Raw genomic sequence first — 7,954 nt, forward strand, 5'->3', positions numbered from 1 at the left:
CTCCTGAAAAGCCATTTGTACTCCTTACTCCATTGGAATTCCTTCCTTTGGATTGCTCGGGGGTTTAAGACGTTTCACTGCTTGAATTTGGTCAGTGTTGACTTCTATTCCTTGGTTAGTGATCAAATACCCACGGAACTTGCTAGCCCCTACTTCGAAAGCACACTTCTCGACTTTGAGTCACAGCTTGTACCGTCGAAGTACTTTGAACACCTCTTTTAGATCGCCAATATGCTGCATCTCTCGTTTGCTCTTTACCACCATATCATCAATGTAGACTTCGATTGTGCACCCAATCTTATCTCTGAACATTCTTGTCATCATCCGTTGATATGTGACCCTAGCATTCTTCAACCTAAATGGCATCATGGTATAATGATAGTTAGCGTCAGGTGAAATGAACGCTGTCTTCTCTCGATCCTCGGCAGCCAAGGCGATCTGATGATAACCTTGGAAAGCATCTAGAAAGCTCATCCTTGGGTGTCCATAGATGGCGTCAACTAGCTAATCAATCTTCAACATGGGAAATGAATCCTTCGGGCATGCTCGATTTAAGTCAGTGAAGTCAATGCAAACCCTCCATTTGCCATTCTTTTTTTTTTTTTTTACCACCACGGTATTCGCATAACTGCTTTGTACTCATATTTCACCCCTAATCAATCATCATAAAAAATAAATGTAAAAAAAATTAAGACAGATGGAAGAATTGATAAATAAATAAAGAGAACTAATATAATTCTAAGAAAGAAAGAAAGAAAGTACCTTTCAAGTTGAGGGCAATACGAACACGGAAGGAACAACTGCTCCTCCAGTATGAATACAGTTTCAATTCACTCTCTTTCTTATCACCGCTTCCGCTTGCCTAACCCATAAAATCATTTCAATTCAATTAGAATACTATATTTTAGCAAACAAACCATAGAGATAGATAGAGTGGTACCTACCATATTTCAATTTGGTCTTCGTAAAACAAAACGCTTCTATTTCTTAACGAGGGAAGCCGCCGGCGATTTTGTTGTCATCTGATTCTGATTAATAGATACTACTATTATTTATTAATAAGAAGTAAAGGAAATATATATATATATATATGTGTGATAATTACAATTAAATCGGAGCCCAGCCCAGCCCAGCTCAGCCCACAACACAAAAACTTAAGAAACAAAGATTCCTTTTCTCTTTCTCGTACTCCGTAGGAATACCCGAATAATAATAGGAAGGGGAATATGCTAACATCACATCACAAATCGCAATGTTTTATTACCTGATTATTTCATTTCATTTATTATTTTAATTTTTTAAATGAATGTTATTATTTTGATTTAATATTTTTATATAAATTTAATATTATTATTATTGCTACATTAATATTAATAACTAGTTGCTAACCCATGCTATGGATGGAACCTACCTCTTTGTGAAGTAAACTAAAATAATTTTATAAAATTTTAAATTGATTAAGAAACTACTTCATTGCATGATTTGCTCTTGTATTACTTCAATTTGTGTTACAACTTGATGAAGAAGTCATTGTTTGAATGTGCAATAACTTACAAAAAAATTTGTCAGGCTGTTTCAGATACAGTAAAAAAAAACTCAAAAATTCAGATATTAAAACTTCTAAAAGACCAAAAAATATTAAAGAATCAGATGATTCACCGCTTATAAATTATTGAAACAAAACAAAATATGTATAACTAAACAATAGAAAAATATAAGAGAAAGATGAGTTACATTCAAAAGAATAATTCATGGCTATAACTATTGAAAGGAATCAAAACATTCAGAGCTTACAAATTATAGATAACACACACAAGTGTGTGAGTGTGAGTGTGACAACACAAATTCAGATGTTAAAACTTCCAAAAGATCAAAAAAGATATATGATTAAGGAATAAGTTATTGAAACAATTCAAAAGAGAAATATAAGAAAAAGAAAAAAATACATGAACTCATAAGGCAAGTAGTTTCAAATTTTAACAAGTCTAAACTTTAAACAAACCTTATCAGCATGTGGCCCATGTTAAAAAATGTTCAGCAGGAACCCACATTGAAATAATGAAAGTCATACCTCTTTTTAATATATTGTATATAAATTTTTTGTCTAAAAAGCTAACATACTTTCATATTGTGAAGTGAAACAAAGACATAAAATTTTGTTTTCTCATTGGGATATAGGATTTGGTAATGTATCCACCCAAAGTCCAAACCACATGATAGGGAATCAATAGCGATTAGAACTAGAAGGGCACAGTCTTTCATGTCGGAGCTCTCTTTTTTTCTTCTTTGTTTCTTTTTCTTTTTTACCTAGCAAAACTAAGAAGAATGGAATTGCCTAAAAATTGATATGCTCATTCTGTTGTCATACTACATAGGATTAGAATGACCCCAATTAATTAATACCTAAATGTGTCTTTTATCCTTTAAATATATAGCTTGTTCAATTTTTTTTTTTCCCAGGAAAAAATATAAATGAGCCTAATAGGCTGTTTGGTTCACTAGTTTTCATGACTCAATTCTCTGTTTTCATAACTCAATTCTCAAAAATTGTGGGACCCATAGCAAAATACTCGTTTGCCTGCACAATTTCTTTGTTTTCATAACTCTGTTTCTTACACTCAATTCTCTACTTTTTGAGTTATGAGTTGTGGAAATTGAAAACAACTTTTGGCTATTTTCAGTTTTCAATTCTCATAACTCAATGGTATTTTTGTAATAAAACAAACAAAGGGGACCCACTGTCATAAATTCAGCCGCACCTTTTGACTCCCTTTTCATTTTTTTCCCTTTTCTCCTGGGTTGTCTTCTCCACTCCTCCAGGTTTTTTTTTTTTTTTTTTTTTTTTTTTTTTTTTTTTTCACTGGGAAACTCACCGAACCTAATGAAAAAAGAAAAAGAAAAAAAAAAGCTGCAGTGGGTGACAGAGCTAGGGCCCACAAAATAGTGTGAAAAATGTTGAGTTATTGCATTTCAGTGATGGGCCAAACGGGTATTAATTTTAGAGTGATGGGTGATGAGTGGTGAGTATTGAGTGATGAGTGATGAGTGATGAGTAACAAAAATTGAGTGATGAAAATTGAGTGACCAAAAAAAGGTGGTCAAACAGCCTTTAAAACGTTTTTTCATTTGGGTGATTTCTACTATTGGAACCAAGGTTTTGAAACCCGGACCGTTCATTGAACCGTAAAAGGGAAATGTTCAAGGTTTTTAAGGTCGAACTGAGGTTGAATCGAGGTCGAACCGTGATGACGTCATAATTAATTTAATAATTATTTAAATATAAATAAATATATTAAATTAGTAAAAATAAAAAAAATTAACTAAAATATAAATAAATATATTCTTATTTTGACTTACAATTTCAGAGTTACTGTTTTATATATATATATATAGTCTTAAAATTTTAAGTTCATATTTCAATCTCTAAGCCCAAATATCAATTCAATAATAATAATAATAATAGTAGTAGTAGTAGAAGTAACAAATGAACAATAATTTGTGATGGTAAGAATCAATAAAGTTGGAGACTATTTGTATGGTGAGAATCAGTTCAAAAAAGTCCTGCCATGTTTGGTTGTTGAAAAGTAGAGTGTTTGGGGTGAATATTGTTAAAATATGAGTTTATGCGACACCATGTAAGTTTATTAGTATGTGGTAAGTTATTGATAGAAATGAGGAGAGAGAGTTAATTTGGCAAAATAAAGACTGAATTTAGAAGCAATTCAACATTTCTATTTTCGAATGCAACTAAAAATTTTGGACAAATGGGACCAACTTGACACTGTAATTAGGCATTAGAAAAATCGAGTTGGATTGAAGTCCTGTATATATAATTAATTATCCTAAAGATACTTTGCATGCCCTACTCATACCTACTCCTTAGGTTGCATTATCACTCTGATAGACTCATCAACACCACCATAAATTTGACAAACAAAACATCACTCTCCACCACATATTTCAAAACCACCAAATTATCTAATTGACCAAAATCAAAAGAGAACAGAAACTAGAAAAGCAAATCTAACATTTGCAAGAATTAGCACACAGATGCAGTTTCTTCATCCACTTGCAAGAATCAACACGCGTTTTCTCTCCACCTTCCAAATCAATTTCAGCCTTCAAAGCAACAACAAGGTACTGAAATCATCTATCTTCAAATCAGTTCTAGAAGTTCCAGAGACACAAGCCTTGAAGAAAAGAGTTTCAAATGGCAGCCAAACTTTAGCTTCGTCCACAAAGACCTAATTTGTGCTTTCTTTTCTTTGTCGTCTTCTTCTTCTTTGTGTGTGAGTGTTTTTTTTTTTAAAATTTTTTAATCCTTAAAAATCAATGGTTCCAAATCTGAAAAAAAGAGGAACCATCCAAACCTCAAAAACCGGCCACAGTACTCAGAATTGTACGGTCCGACCACGGTTCGTACAGGTTTCTACTTTTTTCTCCTAGAGCAGTTCTTGAAGCTAAAAAAAACTGCAAAACTGAGAGGTTCGAGGTTTTTCCGGTCAGAGCGTACAGTACGGTTTGGTCCGGGTTTCAAAACCTTGATTGGAACGACTTAGATCACAATAAATTGGCTAATATCCTGTTAGTCTAGGCAAAGATCTCTATCAGTGACTTAAGCTTAAATTATTGCCACATGTACTGAATTGGTGACATAGAGATGTAAACTTGTAAAGGCTACAAAGTTAACTAATTTGTTGGACAATCATCTTTTTCTTAAAAATAAAAAAAAATAAATTAAAAAAACTAATTTGTTGGACAAATCTTGCTTGTCTATTATTCTAAATCTTCTACGTAAAAGGATTGCCAATTCCATAAATATTAAATGAGTTGAGATATCATAATTCCACCAACTAAAATGTGATACTTCATTTTCAAATTAAATTAAGTCGTAGGTAAAGAGTTAATATTAATCTTTTAAATTTTTGTTACTGTTGGAAAGGCCTCACTCACCACATCGTCATTTTGAAATCCAATGCTTATTATATTGAAATTTATCTTCTTTCACTGCAGGTAGGCTGATGGCTTATCATGAAGGTTGCCATCATAGTTTGCCAAGTTTATGTTATGTAATATTGGTGCAAATAATTTGTAGCTCCCTAGTTTGAGTTTAAGTTTGGACTTGTTAGAGAGATAAAATTTCACTCCTTGTTAAGTTTGAACTAAACAAAAATAATTTTGTTTAAAAAAATGATAATGATGAATTTGAGTTTAAGTTGGACTTGTTAGAGAGATAAAATTTTACTCATTGTTAAGTTTGGACTAAACAAAAATAATTTTATTTTAAAAAAAATAATAATGATGTGGAAGTTCTGGAGAGGTCAATAAAGAGTCAAATGTTTTGGTTTTATATATAATATATATAGATAATATGCTAATTTGGATTTGGCCATGGGATTGGGAACTCAAATAAATAAACAAATTATAAATGTGATGTGAGTGATGATTGTATTATTGATTTGAAACCAGCAAGTATAATATTGTAAATATAGGAGTATAAATTTTTTTTTTCTATTTCAATTAGACATGGCAAAACAGGTTCGAATTTTCTGATTCGACCAAATCCAACCCGAAAAATAACCGACACGAACCCCTTATTTGACTTGAAACAAAAATGGGTTGACCCGTGACCTGACTCGTGTTTTTTGTATGTTAACCCAACTTGACCTGTGACCTGAACTATTTTTCAAAAAAAATTTTTGGTAAAAAAATAATAAAATTAAGACAATATTGGTTTAATTATTTGTTGTGAGCTTTAAGGAAATAATTGAGATATTTACATAACTGCATGCAAATGAATTGAAAGATGAATAATTGAGCATTTTGTAATGAGTAAAGATTTTTAGATATCGAATAGTAAAATACATGCCAAGAAAATCTGATTACAGTAAAGTTAAAAACATAGGATTTCAAATTGTAGATATGTGTAAGAAATATTCATAAGTGTGAAAATAGTGAAGCCAAAGTATCAAATTAACATAAATTATGAATGTTTAGACCCATTTTTTAACAATTTATGTCCAAAATAAATGGCTTTTCAAAATTTTTCTAGAGTATGTATTGCTTAACAATGATATGATATTCATAAAAAAGACAATTTATATATAAGTAAACAATCAAATTTTAATGTATATTCTAAAATCAAAATAGAGTGTCAACCCCAATTGATAATAGATTATAAAATTAATTTTTAAGATTGTAAATTTCTTATATGTTTTTATTCTTTGTCAAATGAGTTATCCAATAAATAATTTGTAATTTTGTTTTATATTTTGCGATGTTGATATTGTGTAGAAATAAAACTTGTGTATTTGTTTTACTTATCATTGTATTATTTTGTTTTAGATAGCAATGTTGAGATTTGTATAATTTTAAAATTATTGAATAAGTATTAATAAATTTAACTAAGTTCATTCTTGATATAAATAATGAATTTAAAGTAATACATTTTATATCAAGTAATTTGTTGCTTGACTTTCTAGATGGCAAATACATGTTGTTTTCTTTAAAAAAAAAAAAATCAAGTGAAAAATACGTCCCAACCCGACTTGCAACCCGATTGACTCGAACTCGTTTTTAACCTACTTAAAATGACCATTTTTTTACCTGTAACCAATTGACCCGACTCGAACTGACCCACCCGTTTGCCACGTCTAATTTCAAACCACTTTGCTTTGTACTTAATTAGAGTTTTTTGGACATCCTAATAATCCTAATACGTATTTTCTTAAAAATTAAAACAAACATAAAATCCTAATCCTATCCACCCGTTTTGGGCCCTAAGATAAAAAGTGACACAAACAGAGAGAGCAGCTCTTTTAATTAAACTTAGAAGGCACTAAATGTTTAGCCCAGTTGCCATTATTAAGTTATAAAATTCAATTTTGTTAAAGTCCATTTGAAACCAAATGATATATATATATATATATATATACTAGCATTATACCTATGCGATGCACGGTTTAATCAAAATTCATATGTAAATAATTGTTTTTATTAATTTACTTAAAATAAATAATAAAAATAAATAAATATTTTACTTTTAAGTTGCATAATGAATGCATGTTGTGTGAAACTAAGGTATCATAAAATGCATATATATATATATATATATAATTGAATGGAAGATGGTAGAGGTACCTAAAAATATATATAAAATGATTTTCAATAATACATTGAACTTTAAGGCTCAATTAATCACATATATTTAAATGGAAAACCCTTGAATTAATAGTTCAAAGCTATCTAAAATAATAATTGAAATCATGTTTAAGTGAAACCTAATTTCAATAACTAAGAACAATCTAAATTATTAAACATTTAAAAATTTGAAGTAGAGAGAGACTCACATGGGAATTTAATCTTTGTCTTTGAAAATATGAAAGAAGGCACTGCAACTTGAGTGAGTTTCACCCTACTAAGTTTAAATTTAAATTTAAAGTTTAAGTCTTGTGTGTTGCACCCTACATGTGTGTGTATATGCATGGAAAATGATTTGAATTTAATATTTATTGTAAAAAAGAGGTGGTGTAGTCTTACCCCTCTCTGGTTAATGTTTGTTATAATTCCTTCGTGTAGCGTGTGTATATGCATGAAAAATGATATGAATTTAACATTTATTGTAGATAAGAGGTGGTGTAGTCTTACCATTGTCTAGCTAATTCTTGTTATAATCCATTTTGTTTTGCAGGGAGGGAGAAAACCCTTCTTTTATTATATATATATAAAAAAAAAAAATCAACGTTAATATATAAAGATATTAATCTTTGGAAGTGGCATCTTGTACAAATTAGTATTTCAATTGTGGGTTTTGGTAGTTAAAAGTTAGCCATAGTAGTTAATAATTAGAAAATTACTTTGAAATTTTTTAAAACCAATCCCTTAAAAATGTTTTACAGAGTTTAAATCACGTTAATAAATTATCTCTCTATTCAAATTTTTTTTTTTTTTTAAA

The 7,954-nt window shown here is 30.0% G+C and overlaps 1 non-coding gene across 1 annotated transcript; it reads right to left on the reverse strand.

Moving 5' to 3' along the window:
• Nucleotides 1-624: 624 nt before the first annotated feature.
• LOC112028645 (uncharacterized) lies at nucleotides 625-1,102 on the reverse strand. Its single transcript, XR_010631410.1, has 3 exons — nucleotides 945-1,102; nucleotides 763-862; nucleotides 625-652 (listed from the first exon to the last, which is right to left on the reverse strand). It is a non-coding gene; the product is annotated as an uncharacterized LOC112028645 (transcript).
• Between the last annotated feature and the right edge of the window lie 6,852 nt (nucleotides 1,103-7,954).

The sequence above is a fragment of the Quercus suber genome, unplaced genomic scaffold (assembly GCF_002906115.3).
Source record: "Quercus suber isolate HL8 unplaced genomic scaffold, Cork oak 2.0 scaffold_215, whole genome shotgun sequence".
Taxonomy (NCBI): domain Eukaryota; kingdom Viridiplantae; phylum Streptophyta; class Magnoliopsida; order Fagales; family Fagaceae; genus Quercus; species Quercus suber.